We start from the raw sequence: 15290 nt of genomic DNA, 5'->3' as shown, positions 1-15290 counted from the left end.
TAATTGACAATTGAAGGGAGCACATCCGCAGGTCTTACCTTTCCACTTTTTACCCAGCTCCACTGCTGTGGCAGGAAGCTACATTAAATCAATTAGAGAAAATCCTCTCAGATGTTTTAGGTGGAAAAGTCCACATTTCCTCGGTCGGCCATACGCTTTCAATAAAAGCACTCATTTGTCCACATTTCAACAGATTTCTGAATCGTGAATTCACTGACAACGGAGCAGAGTGAGCACCCAGCAACGTCACGAGTCACGGGACCCATTTCAGTACAGCTACAGAGAGAGAGGAGGGCCAATTCCACCAAACTACTTTAAAATGTATGGCATCACTTGGGAGTTTCTGGATTTTGAGTAAACTTCTTTAAAACTGTATATAACACAACACATTTTTCCAATCTTGGCAGTGAACTCAATAGCAGGGTATTTCAGATGATATCAAGGCATTAGAATGTACCAGAAGACACCAAAATAGAGCTGGTTTGGCAAAATATTCTTAACCTCGGCCCAGGGGATCATGGCTGGCAACTTTCTCTATTTGGCTGGCTATTCTATGTGTACGCGTGGGGGTACAGTAGGCTACTTCTTGGGTTTATGGCACTGACTAACAGAATACGAGAGCGACAGAGAGAGGGGGAGAGAGGGAGAGAGAGTGAGAGCGGGGGGACAGAGAGGTGGACAGAGAGAGGGGAGAGAGAGGGGGAGAGAGGTGGACAGAGGGAAAATGAGGGAAAGAGAGAGAGAGGTGGACAGAGAGGGAAAAAGAGGGAAAGAGAGAGAGGGACAGAGAGGGAAAAATACTTCATGAGTCGGTTTAGGATGTCTCTTTCTCACCCTCCCTTTCTGTCTCTCTCTCCCCAGGTTTTCCCTCCTCTCGGGACCAGGAAGAGAAGAGACTCTGGGTTCAGTTTGCTGGGAGGGTCTTGGGTTGTATTTCTTCCAACACAGTCTGGGAACAGAGCCAACTAGACTAGAGCAAGAAGGAAAAATAACAAACAGCAGCCACAGTACAGACAGTAGGAGACAGTTCTAAATAGAAGAAGTGGGGAAAAGAGAGAGGGAAAGAGGCCCTTCTGTGAGTAAGAACTAAACAGCATTCATCTTAGCAAAAGCCAAAAGGAGGAGTGAGAAGGAGAGAGAAGAGGGAGAAGAGAAGAGAGGGAGAAGAGAAGAGGAGAGAGGGAGAAGAGAGGAGAGGGAGAAGAGAGGAGAGGGAGAAGAGAAGAAAGAGGGAGGAGGGAGAAGAGGGAAGAGGAGAGGGAGAAGAGAGGGAAGAGAAGAGAGGGAAGAGAAGAGAGAAGAGGGAGAAGAGAGGAGAGGGAGAAGAGATGAGAGGGAGAAGAGAGGAGAGGGAGAAGAGAGGAGAGGGAGGAGAGGGAGAGGGAGAAAGAGGAGAGGGAGAGGGAGAAGAGAGGGAGAGGGAGAAGAGAGGAGAGGGAGAGGGAGAAGAGAGGAGAGGGAGAAGAGAGGAGAGGGAGAGGGAGAAGAGAGGAGAGGAGAGGGACAAGAGAGGAGAGGGAGAAGAGAGGGGAAGAGAAGAGAGGAGAAGAGAAGAGAGGGAGAAGAGAAGAGAGGGAGAAGAGAAGAGAGGAGAGGGAGAAGAGAGGGAAGAGAGAAAAGAGGGAAGAGAAGAGAAGAGGGAGAAGAGAGACGAGGGAGAAGAGGGAGAAGAGAGGAGAGGGAGAAGAGAGGAGAGGGAGAAGAGAGAAGAGGAGAGGGAGAAGAGAGAAGAGGGAGAAGTGAGAAGAGGGAGAAGAGAGGAGAGGGAGAAGAGATGAGAGGGAGAAGAGAGGTGAGGGAGAGAGAGAGGAGAGGGAGAAGAGAGGAGAGGGAGAAGAGAGGAGAGGGAGAGGGAGAAGAGAGAGAGGGAGAAAAAGAGGAGAGGGAGAAGAGAGGAGAGGGAGAAGAGAGGAGAGGGACAAGAGAGGGGGAAGAGAAGAGAGGGAGAAGAGAAGAGAGGGAGAAGAGAGGGAGAAGAGAAGAGAGGGAGAAGAGAAGAGAGGAGAGGGAGAAGAGAGGGAAGAGAAAAGAGAGGAGAGAGAGACGAGGGAGAAGAGAGAAGAGGGAGAAGAGAGGAGAGGGAGAAGAGAGGAGAGGGAGAAGAGAGGGAGAAGAGAGGAGAGGGAGAAGAGAGGAGAGAAGAGAGGAGAGGGAGAAGAGAGAAGAGAAGAGAGGAGAGGGAGGAGAAGAGAGAAGAGAAGAGAGGAGAGGGAGGAGAAGAGAGAAGAGAAGAGAGGAGAGGGAAGAGAAGAGAAGAGGGAGAAGAGAGAAGAGGGAGAAGAGAGAAGAGGGAGAAGAGAGGAGAGGAGAAGAGGGAGAAGAGAGAAGAGGGAGAAGAGAGAAGAGGGAGAAGAGAGGAGAGGAGAGGGAGAAGAGGAGAGGGAGAAGAGGGAGAAGAGAGGGAGAGGAGAGGGAGAAGAGAGGAGAGGGAAGAGAAGAGAAGAGAGAAGAGGGAGAAGAGAGTAGAAGAGAGGAGAGGGAGAAGAGAAGAGAGGAAGAGAAGAGAGGGAGAAGAGAGAAGAGGGAGAAGAGAGAAGAGGGAGAAGAGAGGAGAGGGAGAAGAGAGGAGAAGAGAGGAGAGGGAGAAGAGAGGAGAGGGAGAAGAGAGGAGAGGGAGAAGAGAGGAGAGGAGAGGGAGAAGAGAGGGAGAAGAGAGGGAAGAGAAGAGAGGGAGAAGACAGGAGAGGGAGAGGGAGAAGAGAGGAGAGGGGGAGAAATGGTGAATGTGGTGTGGCATAGGATGGCGTGTAACCTACAGAACTAGGGTTGCAAAATGCAGGTAACTTTCCCAAATGACCAAGGTTTTCCAGATAACCAGGTTGGAAGCTTCCTAGAATCAGGAGGGAATTGGCAGAACATGTGGAATCGTCCTGCCAGGATTTCTGGAAAACCTGGGAAATGTTGCAACCCTACACAAAACCATGGTGTGGAATGATGCGAAGGGCAGGCTAATCTAGGTTTCTCTGGGAAGTGAACAGAATCGTGGATGTTATAACACCTTGACAGGATTAGTTCTGTTTTTTAAATTATTGAATGGAGCCACATATTGGACCATGTGGTTTTGTCTCGACTTCAAAAGGCCAAGTTAACTCCTAAAGTAAAACTAACCTGTTAGGTGCTCCTAAAGTAAAACTAACCTGATAGGTGCTCCTAAAGTAAAACTAACCTGATAGGTGACCTAAAGTAAAAAATAACCTGATAGGTGATCCTAAAGTAAAACTAAAAGAGGTCTACCCTGACAGGTGCTCCTAAAGTAAAACTAAAAGAGGGCTACCCTGATAGGTGCTCCTAAAGTAAAACTAAAAGAGGCCTACCCTGACAGGTGCTCCTAAAGTAAAACTAAAAGAGGCCTACCCTGATAGGTGCTCCTAAAGTAAAACTAAAAGAGGCCTACCCTGATAGGTGCTCCTAAAGTAAAACTAAAAGAGGCCTACCCTGATAGGTGCTCCTAAAGTAAAACTAAAAGAGGCCTACCCTGATAGGCTAATATGTGTTTACATACAGCAAGTCCTTCTGAGTTCATAACAACCCAGTTTACTGCAGATGAAGGCCTTGCCTATAGATCCATGTCTGCTGTTACAACCATGTACTGTGGTGTCTCCTCTCCCTCTGCCTTCTCAATATCACATTATTCTTTCATAGCTTCACCTTGACTGTGCTGCTTGTAACTCATCCCAACGCCAGTCTCAGATCACCTAGCCAGATAAGCAACACTTTGTCAGCAACAACATACCAAGGGTGCTTCCCAATAATCTCTCCTGAAGTGTAAACTTGTTCACTAATTCCCACAAACCTAAAAGCATTGGATTGGTCTTCCCACAAACCTAAAAGCATTGGATTGGTCTTCCCACAAACCTAAAAGCATTGGATTGGTCTTCCCACAAACCTAAAAGCATTGGATTGGTCTTCCCACAAACCTAAAAGCATTGGATTGGTCTTCCCACAAACCTAAAAGCATTGGATTGGTCTTCCCACAAACCTAAAAGCATTGGATTGGTCTTCCCACAAACCTAAAAGCATTGGATTGGTCTTCCCACAAACCTAAAAGCATTGGATTGGTCTTCCCACAAACCTAAAAGCATTGGATTGGTCTTCCCACAAACCTAAAAGCATTGGATTGGTCTTCCCACAAACCTAAAAGCATTGGATTGGTCTTCCCACAAACCTAAAAGCATTGGATTGGTCTTCCCACAAACCTAAAAGCATTGGATTGGTCTTCCCACAAACCTAAAAGCTTTGGTTTGGTCTTCCCACAAACCTAAAAGCATTGGATTGGTCTTCCCACAAACCTAAAAGCATTGGATTGGTCTTCCCACAAACCTAGAAGCATTGGAGGGTTTCCACCTTGTTGTTATACCAGTCAGTCAAGAGAAGTGAACAATTAGACACTGAGAGAAAAAAATATTATTGGGACACACAACAAATCTGCCCGTGCTTGGAGGGAGGGAGACTGTGTCGCATGCTACTAGTAGCTACTTCACAGTACAAAACTCCTGTTCATCCGTTTATTCAAATCAGCGCATTCTCTGTAGGTTCCATCTGTCTAATCTAATCCTGTTCCCTTTACAGTGGACTGGCCACCCCTGGTTTCTCTGTAGGTTCCATCTGTCTAATCTAATCCTGTTCCCTTTACAGTGGACTGGCCACGCCTGGTTTCTCTGTAGGTTCCATCTGTCTAATCTAATCCTGTTCCCTTTACAGTGGACTGGCCACCCCTGGTTTCTTTGTAGGTTCCATCTGTCTAATCTAATCCTGTTCCCTTTACAGTGGACTGGCCACGCCTGGTTTCTCTGTAGGTTCCATCTGTCTAATCTAATCCTGTTCCCTTTACAGTGGACTGGCCACGCCTGGTTTCTCTGTAGGTTCCATCTGTCTAATCTAATCCTGTTCCCTTTACAGTGGACTGGCCACCCCTGGTTTCTCTGTAGGTTCCATCTGTCTAATCTAATCCTGTTCCCTTTACAGTGGACTGGCCACGCCTGGTTTCTCTGTAGGTTCCATCTGTCTAATCTAATCCTGTTCCCTTTACAGTGGACTGGCCACGCCTGGTTTCTCTGTAGGTTCCATCTGTCTAATCTAATCCTGTTCCCTTTACAGTGGACTGGCCACGCCTGGTTTCTCTGTAGGTTCCATCTGTCTAATCTAATCCTGTTCCCTTTACAGTGGACTGGCCACCCTGGTTTCTCTGTAGGTTCCATCTGTCTAATCTAATCCTGTTCCCTTTACAGTGGACTGGCCACCCCTGGTTTCTCTGTAGGTTCCATCTGTCTAATCTAATCCTGTTCCCTTTACAGTGGACTGGCCACGCCTGGTTTCTCTGTAGGTTCCATCTGTCTAATCTAATCCTGTTCCCTTTACAGTGGACTGGCCACGCCTGGTTTCTCTGTAGGTTCCATCTGTCTAATCTAATCCTGTTCCCTTTACAGTGGACTGGCCACGCCTGGTTTCTCTGTAGGTTCCATCTGTCTAATCTAATCCTGTTCCCTTTACAGTGGACTGGCCACCCCTGGTTTCTCTGTAGGTTCCATCTGTCTAATCTAATCCTGTTCCCTTTACAGTGGACTGGCCACCCCTGGTTTCTCTGTAGGTTCCATCTGTCTAATCTAATCCTGTTCCCTTTACAGTGGACTGGCCACCCCTGGTTTCTCTGTAGGTTCCATCTAATGGGTACCATACATCAGTAGGATTGTCAAACGTTTACTTACCAAGAGTACTTAGCACCTCTAAACAGAGTCTCTCTTTTCTGTTGACACCGCACAGATTTTGAAGCCGTCAGTGTAGTTAAAAATACCCCGAACTAGAAGGTGGTAGTAGCGTTGCATTCTTAAGACTGGTTTGGCCATGCTAGTCCCTGTGGATTTTACTCTGTAGGTATCCAATGTTTGCTAACTAGCTAGCTGTGCTAATGTTGCTATTGTTGTAGAACGCCCATGTTGCTACATGCCAGATGGCCTGCTAGCAAGAATACAATTTTAAAATTTACTCTCCATAATCCCATACTGCCAGTGTCAGCCCTTAGCCAGTTTTGTTTTAGCTAGCTAGTTAACGTTAGCATGTAATTCGATAGCTAGAACAAAATATTTGTTCCTTTTTGTTGCTCCCCCACGTGGAGGTTCGTGCTCTCCGATTGGCTCTAAGTCAAGTTGTCGGCCACTGAGGAGCAAGTAGAAACCGCAGGCTCGTCGGTACGCAGCAGGTATGTCTTTTGTTCTCGCAAGAGAAGGAACATCCTCCTACTGTGATAAGCATCTATCGGCAGTCAGATTATCTGTGTGTTTTATGCCTAATGATTGTTTCCTATCCACTGTGCCTCTGCATTGCTTGCTCTTTATGGTTCAGGCCAGGTATCTGTAAAGCACTTTGTGACAACTACCACACACACAAAAAAGGGCTTTATAAAATACATTTGATTGAATTCTATGGATTAGATAGGGATCCTCAAGAGGACAACTCAGTTCGACACGACGTGGGTTAGCGAGGCTATTTTTAAAATGACAAAAGGTGTGATGGGTCTGCTTTGCCTGCTCTATAGCCCTCAAAGACAATTCAGATCAGGTTACAGGCTACGTCCGGCTAAATATAGGTCTAGGATATCGCACTGCACAGACCGAGTGACGGAAAGACTGCTACAGTACCACAGGCTCACAGTGCAGCCGTCTGTTATCACACCATACTTAACGTCTCCTTTTTTAGGCTTAATATGGACAAAACTGACTGGGTCAGTGTTCACAACAAAGACTGAGGGGGGGACACACCAATGCACTTGACTAGCCACATATGATGTGTCCCAAATCACACCACATTTACTGTAGTGCTGAGCACTACTTTGTTATTACTACATAGTACCGATGTTACTACGATATTACACCTGTATTATGCCAGTCAACACTAGTTAGTAGTTAACATTACACCTGTATTACGCCAGTCAACACTGGTTAGTAGTTAACATTACACCTGTATTATGCCAGTCAACACTAGTTAGTAGTTAACATTACACCTGTATTACGCCAGTCAACACTAGTTAGTAGTTAACATTACACCTGTATTATGCCAGTCAACACTAGTTAACATTACACCTGTATTATGCCAGTCAACACTAGTTAGTAGTTAACATTACACCTGTATTATGCCAGTCAACACTAGTTAGTAGTTAACATTACACCTGTATTATGCCAGTCAACACTAGTTAGTAGTTAACATTACACCTGTATTATGCCAGTCAACACTAGTTAGTAGTTAACATTACACCTGTATTATGCCAGTCAACACTGGTTAGTAGTTAACATTACACCTGTATTATGCCAGTCAACACTGGTTAGTAGTTAACATTACACCTGTATTATGCCAGTCAACACTAGTTAACATTACACCTGTATTATGCCAGTCAACACTAGTTAGTAGTTAACATTACACCTGTATTATGCCAGTCAACACTAGTTAGTAGTTAACATTACACCTGTATTACGCCAGTCAACACTAGTTAGTAGTTAACATTACACCTGTATTATGCCAGTCAACACTAGTTAACATTACACCTGTATTACGCCAGTCAACACTGGTTAGTAGTTAACATTACACCTGTATTATGCCAGTTAACACTAGTTAGTAGTTAACATTACACCTGTATTATGCCAGTCAACACTAGTTAGTAGTCAACATTACACCTGTATTATGCCAGTCAACACTAGTTAGTAGTTAACATTACACCTGTATTATGCCAGTCAACACTAGTTAGTAGTCAACATTACACCTGTATTATGCCAGTCAACACTAGTTAGTAGTTAACATTACACCTGTATTATGCCAGTCAACACTGGTTAGTAGTTAACATTACACCTGTATTATGCCAGTCAACACTAGTTAACATTACACCTGTATTATGCCAGTCAACACTAGTTAGTAGTTAACATTACACCTGTATTATGCCAGTCAACACTAGTTAGTAGTTAACATTACACCTGTATTATGCCAGTCAACACTAGTTAGTAGTTAACATTACACCTGTATTACACCAGTCAACACTAGTTAACATTACACCTGTATTATGCCAGTCAACACTAGTTAGTAGTTAACATTACACCTGTATTATGCCAGTCAATACTGGTTAGTAGTTAACATTACACCTGTATTATGCCAGTCAACACTAGTTAGTAGTTAACATTACACCTGTATTATGCCAGTCAACACTAGTTAGTAGTTAACATTACACCTGTATTATGCCAGTCAACACTAGTTAACATTACACCTGTATTATGCCAGTCAACACTGGTTAGTAGTTAACATTACACCTGTATTACACCAGTCAACACTAGTTAGTAGTTAACATTACACCTGTATTACACCAGTCAACACTAGTTAACATTACACCTGTATTATGCCAGTCAACACTAGTTAGTAGTTAACATTACACCTGTATTACACCAGTCAACACTAGTTAGTAGTTAACATTACACCTGTATTACACCAGTCAACACTAGTTAACATTACACCTGTATTATGCCAGTCAACACTGGTTAGTAGTTAACATTACACCTGTATTATGCCAGTCAACACTAGTTAACATTACACCTGTATTATGCCAGTCAACACTAGTTAACATTACACCTGTATTATGCCAGTCAACACTAGTTAGTAGTTAACATTACACCTGTATTATGCCAGTCAACACTAGTTAGTAGTTAACATTACACCTGTATTACACCAGTCAACACTAGTTAACATTACACCTGTATTATGCCAGTCAACACTAGTTAGTAGTTAACATTACACCTGTATTATGCCAGTCAACACTGGTTAGTAGTTAACATTACACCTGTATTATGCCAGTCAACACTAGTTAACATTACACCTGTATTATGCCAGTCAACACTAGTTAGTAGTTAACATTACACCTGTATTATGCCAGTCAACACTAGTTAACATTACACCTGTATTATGCCAGTCAACACTAGTTAGTAGTTAACATTACACCTGTATTATGCCAGTCAACACTGGTTAGTAGTTAACATTACACCTGTATTACACCAGTCAACACTAGTTAGTAGTTAACATTACACCTGTATTACACCAGTCAACACTAGTTAACATTACACCTGTATTATGCCAGTCAACACTAGTTAGTAGTTAACATTACACCTGTATTACACCAGTCAACACTAGTTAGTAGTTAACATTACACCTGTATTACACCAGTCAACACTAGTTAACATTACACCTGTATTATGCCAGTCAACACTAGTTAGTAGTTAACATTACACCTGTATTACACCAGTCAACACTAGTTAGTAGTTAACATTACACCTGTATTACACCAGTCAACACTAGTTAACATTACACCTGTATTACACCAGTCAACACTAGTTAACATTACACCTGTATTATGCCAGTCAACACTAGTTAGTAGTTAACATTACACCTGTATTACACCAGTCAACACTAGTTAACATTACACCTGTATTATGCCAGTCAACACTAGTTAGTTGATATTTACAGTGCCGGTTTATTCATTGTGTATTCCTTGTGTCACTATTTTTAATCATTATCTTTAAAGTTGCATTGTTGGAAAATGACCTGTAATTAAGCATTAGTCTACACCTGTTGTTTACGAAGCATGTGACATAACATTTGTGACTGTTAATCTGGTTGGTAAAATGCATGCATATCACTGAGGCCATAATGAAAGAGAGGAAGTGTGACCATGCTGGTCATCTATGAACATTTGAACATCTTGGCCATGTTCTGTTATAAATCTCCACCCGGCACAGCCAGAAGAGGACTGGCCACCCCTCATAGCCTGGTTCCTCTCTACCCGGCACAGCCAGAAGAGGACTGGCCACCCCTCATAGCCTGGTTCCTCTCTACCCGGCACAGCCAGAAGAGGACTGGCCACCCCTCATAGCCTGGTTCCTCTCTACCCGGCACAGCCAGAAGAGGACTGGCCACCCCTCATAGCCTGGTTCCTCTCTACCCGGCACAGCCAGAAGAGGACTGGCCACCCCTCATAGCCTGGTTCCTCTCTACCCGGCACAGCCAGAAGAGGACTGGCCACCCCACATAGCCTGGTTCCTCTCTACCCGGCACAGCCAGAAGAGGACTGGCCACCCCTCATAGCCTGGTTCCTCTCTACCCGGCACAGCCAGAAGAGGACTGGCCACCCCTCATAGCCTGGTTCCTCTCTACCCGGCACAGCCAGAAGAGGACTGGCCACCCCTCATAGCCTGGTTCCTCTCTACCCGGCACAGCCAGAAGAGGACTGGCCACCCCTCATAGCCTGGTTCCTCTCTACCCGGCACAGCCAGAAGAGGACTGGCCACTCTAGGTTTCTTAGGTTTTGGCCTTTCTAGGGAGTTTTTCCTAGCCACTGTGCTTCTACACCTGCCTTGTTTGGGGTTTTAGGTCAATGCATTGTTCACCATCTAGTAGATATATCTTCAAGACCTCAGTCAGTCACTTCTTGCATGAACACTAAGACCTCAGTCAGTCACTTCTTGCATGAACATACCAAATCATTTGTGAACACTTTTCCCCCCTGGTGAGACTGAAAAGATTTGGCATGAGTCCTCAGATCCTCAATGAGGTTCTACAGCGGCACCATCGTGACCGGTTGCATCATCGCCTGGTACGGCAACTGCTCGTAGTACATACGGCCCAGTACATCACTGGGGCCAAGCTTCCTGCCATCCAGGACCTCTATACTAGGCAGTGTCTGAGGAAGGCCCCCAAAAAATTGTCAAAGACCCCAGTCACCCAAGTGATAGACTGTTCTCTCTGCTACCAGCACGGAGCACCAAGTCTAGGACCAAAAGGCTCCTTAAAAACTTCTACCCCCAAGCCATAAGACTGCTGAATAATTAATCAAATGGCCACCCAGACTATTTACATTTACGCCCCCTTTGTTTTTACACTGCTGCTACTCACAGTTTATCATCTATGTATAGTCACTTCACCTTGACTAACCTGTACCCTGGACATTGACTCGGTACAGATACCCCCGTATATAGCCTCGTTATTGTTATGTAAATGTTTTGTGTTACTTTTTGATTGATTTTATATATTTGTTTACCTTTAGTTTATTTAGTGAATATTTCATTAACTCCATTTATAGAACTGCATTGTTGGTTAAAGGCTTGCAAGTAAGCATTTCACTGTAAGGTCTACCTACACCTGTTGTATTCAGCATTTCACAGTAAGGTCTACCTACACCTGTTGTATTCAGCATTTCACAGTAAGGTCTACCTACACCTGTTGTATTCAGCATTTCACAGTAAGGTCTACCTACACCTGTTGTATTCAGCATTTCACAGTAAGGTCTACCTACACCTGTTGTATTCAGCATTTCACAGTAAGGTCTACCTACACCTGTTGTATTCAGCATTTCACAGTAAGGTCTACTACACCTGTTGTATTCAGCATTTCACTGTGAGGTCTACCTACACCTGTTGTATTCAGCATTTCACTGTAAGGTCTACTACACCTGTTGTTTTCAGCATTTCACTGTAAGGTCTACCTACACCTGTTGTATTCAGCATTTCACAGTAAGGTCTACCTACACCTGTTGTATTCAGCATTTCACAGTAAGGTCTACCTACACCTGTTGTATTCAGCATTTCACAGTAAGGTCTACTACACCTGTTGTATTCAGCATTTCACTGTAAGGTCTACTACACCTGTTGTATTCAGCATTTCACTGTGAGGTCTACTACACCTGTAGTATTCAGCATTTCACTGTGAGGTCTACTACACCTGTTGTATTCAGCATTTCACAGTAAGGTCTACCTACACCTGTTGTATTCAGCATTTCACAGTAAGGTCTACTACACCTGTTGTATTCAGCATTTCACAGTAAGGTCTACTACACCTGTTGTATTCAGCATTTCACAGTAAGGTCTACTACACCTGTTGTATTCAGCATTTCACAGTAAGGTCTACCTACACCTGTTGTATTCAGCATTTCACAGTAAGGTCTACTACACCTGTTGTATTCAGCATTTCACAGTAAGGTCTACTACACCTGTTGTATTCAGCATTTCACTGTGAGGTCTACTACACCTGTTGTATTCAGCATTTCACTGTGAGGTCTACTACACCTGTTGTATTCAGCATTTCACTGTGAGGTCTACTACACCTGTTGTATTCAGCATTTCACAGTAAGGTCTACCTACACCTGTTGTATTCAGCATTTCACAGTAAGGTCTACCTACACCTGTTGTATTCAGCATTTCACTGTGAGGTCTACACCTGCTGTATTCAGCATTTCACTGTAAGGTCTACTACACCTGTTGTATTCAGCATTTCACTGTGAGGTCTACACCTGCTGTATTCAGCATTTTACTGTAAGGTCTACTACACCTGTTGTATTCAGCATTTCACTGTGAGGTCTACTACACCTGTTGTATTCAGCATTTCACAGTAAGGTCTACTACACCTGTTGTATTCAGCATTTCACTGTGAGGTCTACACCTGCTGTATTCAGCATTTCACTGTAAGGTCTACTACACCTGTTGTATTCAGCATTTCACTGTAAGGTCTACTACACCTGTTGTATTCAGCATTTCACTGTGAGGTCTACTACACCTGTTGTATTCAGCATTTCACTGTGAGGTCTACTACACCTGTTGTATTCAGCATTTCACTGTGAGGTCTACTACACCTGTTGTATTCAGCATTTCACTGTGAGGTCTACTACACCTGTTGTATTCAGCATTTCACTGTGAGGTCTACCTACACCTGTTGTATTCAGCATTTCACTGTGAGGTCTACTACACCTGTTGTATTCAGCATTTCACTGTAAGGTCTACCTACACCTGTTGTATTCAGCATTTCACTGTAAGGTCTACTACACCTGTTGTATTCAGCATTTCACTGTAAGGTCTACCTACTGTTGTATTCAGCATTTCACTGTAAGGTCTACTACACCTGTTGTATTCAGCATTTCAGCATTACACTGTAAGGTCTACCTACTGTTGTATTCAGCATTTCACTGTAAGGTCTACCTACTGTTGTATTCAGCATTTCACTGTAAGGTCTACTACACCTGTTGTATTCAGCATTTCACTGTAAGGTCTACTACACCTGTTGTATTCAGCATTTCAGCATTACACTGTAAGGTCTACCTACTGTTGTATTCAGGGCGTTTGTGACATCTCCAAGTTGACTACATACAGTCACTGAAGTTAAATGTAGCCAGGCTGAGAGGGCACAGTATACCCTGGTGTAAGCATGCTATGGACCTGGCCAAACTGCAGTTAGCTGACTACTGTTCACAGCTGATAGTCACGTTAGGGCAAGTTAGCTGTATAAATATATTTGCCCCGAAATACATACATTAGTTATGTACCTAATGTTAGGTCATTCATACGTTAAAGACTTTAAAGTGTACTGCTCCTTTGATAATCACGCAGAGTACTTGTATCAGGCTAAACCAGCTCGCCAAGAAATATTAACGTGTCCACCGACTGCTATTTGACGGTCCTCAGACATTGTAGCTAACTGAGTAGCCTAACTGTTAGCTAGCTTTAATAGTTTTCATTCTTGTTAAAAAGTCGTACATCTGTCTGGGAATGTAACGTTAGCTAACTAACGGTGTCCGGTTAATGGATCCACAAGCGTACATAAACATTCGTTATTCGTTTTATAGTTAACGTTGTCTGGCTAATATTAATATATTATTGCTGGGCCTGAGTTCAACCTGAATGTTATTAACACAGTCACTGCGCTGTGCTATAGTTAGCATGTAGCAAGATGCACTGTGCTATAGTTAGCTAGTTAGCATGTAGCAAGATGCACTGTGCTATAGTTAGCCAGTTAGCATGTAGCAAGCAGCGTTGTGCTGTGCTATAGTTAGCCAGTTAGCATGTAGCAAGCAGCGTTGTGCTGTGCTATAGTTAGCCAGTTAGCATGTAGCAAGCAGCGTTGTGCTGTGCTATAGTTAGCCAGTTAGCATGTAGCAAGTTAACGTTGTGCTGTGCTATAGTTAGCCAGTTAGCATGTAGCAAGCTAACGTTGTGCTGTGCTATAGTTAGCCAGTTAGCATGTAGCAAGCTAACGTTGTGCTGTGCTATAGTTAGCCAGTTAGCATGTAGCAAGCTAACGTTACCGTTGGTCTCGGTGCGATGGTGACAAAAACACACATCCATCGACACGTTAATCATTTTGTTGGAACTGGTTCGTAACTAGCTTGCTAGTTTAATTTGGTTTGGCGTGTGTTATTGCTTTGGCATATATCATGTCGAGCGTTAACAAAATGTTAATGTAGGTAGTAATGCCGTGACATCGTTCAAGAGGAAGATGTCGCTTTTCTTACCCCATTTTCGTTGGTATCTGAGGAGGCCGATGTGGTGTCAGGAGTGACGGCCAAACCGACATTTCCCCACCGAAGAGGCTGCAACCGTAACCTGCAATCCTTCTTTTCTTATTTTTTTAGCACTGCGCAAGGTTCCTCCCGGGTTTAAAAAACCGTAGCCGGTTCTGGTGCAATTTCAGGGTGTTTTTTTTTCTTCTTCTCGACAACGGTGATAAAAACCATACGAGGTTTTCACGTTTAGACTTTAGGGTTCAAAACGGAGGACGCGTCCTCTCGAACAAACGGCAGATCATGACTCCGGTATCGGCGCTGTGGAAAAGGCAGGACGTTGCATTTTTGTGTCCATAGCATTCACACACACATTACCAGCCACTGACTGACTGATGTGGCCACTCAGCACAGACATCCGTATAAAGCTGATATTATACCTCAATTAAACTGATCGAGACACTCAAACACACCTTGAAATCGTTTTTTTTTTTTTTTTTTGTGTTGTTATTGGTATTTCTAATTATTACTAAGTAGGATACTCAGTAATAGGAAACACAGGTAATTTTAGGTTACTCAAAATAATTTTCTTTACAATTGAATGTCATATAGCATTGTAGTCTCATAACAGTATAATAATTATATTCATAATCATAATTATATAGTAATAAGATTGTTATAACTACACATTATATTTGCTATTGTTTTGTTGATTATATTGTTGTTGTTGTTGTCATTCCTATTGTTGTACTAGTTTTACTGTTTGTGTGTTGATGTTTATGTTGATGCTATCTGGCAAGTGTACGGTACCTTACTTTAGATGAGAAATAAGAGTCAGTGACTTGTTGAAGGACATAACAGCATCTTCCCACCTAAATGAATAGTGCCATATTAGTAGTATAATGTGGTGCAACCACAGGAGGTTGGTGGCATCTTCATTGGTGGAGGAAGGGCTCGTGAAAAAGCCTGGAGCGGAGTAATGTGGAATGGCATCAAATGC

The 15290-nt window shown here is 43.4% G+C and overlaps 1 protein-coding gene across 4 annotated transcripts in view; it reads right to left on the bottom strand.

Moving 5' to 3' along the window:
• bcl9l (bcl9 like) overlaps positions 1–14698 on the bottom strand; it is a 95945-nt gene extending 81247 nt beyond the window's left edge. For all 4 annotated transcript variants that reach the window (XM_042297773.1, XM_042297774.1, XM_042297775.1 and 1 more), the window contains exon 1: positions 14303–14698. The gene's annotated coding sequence lies outside the window, so the exon portion shown is untranslated. The remainder of the gene's footprint in view (positions 1–14302) is intronic.
• Between the last annotated feature and the right edge of the window lie 592 nt (positions 14699–15290).

This window comes from Oncorhynchus tshawytscha, linkage group LG14, assembly GCF_018296145.1.
Source record: "Oncorhynchus tshawytscha isolate Ot180627B linkage group LG14, Otsh_v2.0, whole genome shotgun sequence".
In the NCBI taxonomy this organism is placed as follows: domain Eukaryota; kingdom Metazoa; phylum Chordata; class Actinopteri; order Salmoniformes; family Salmonidae; genus Oncorhynchus; species Oncorhynchus tshawytscha.
The sequence above is the reverse complement of the archived record's forward strand: the minus strand, read 5'-3'. Positions and strand labels throughout refer to the sequence as shown.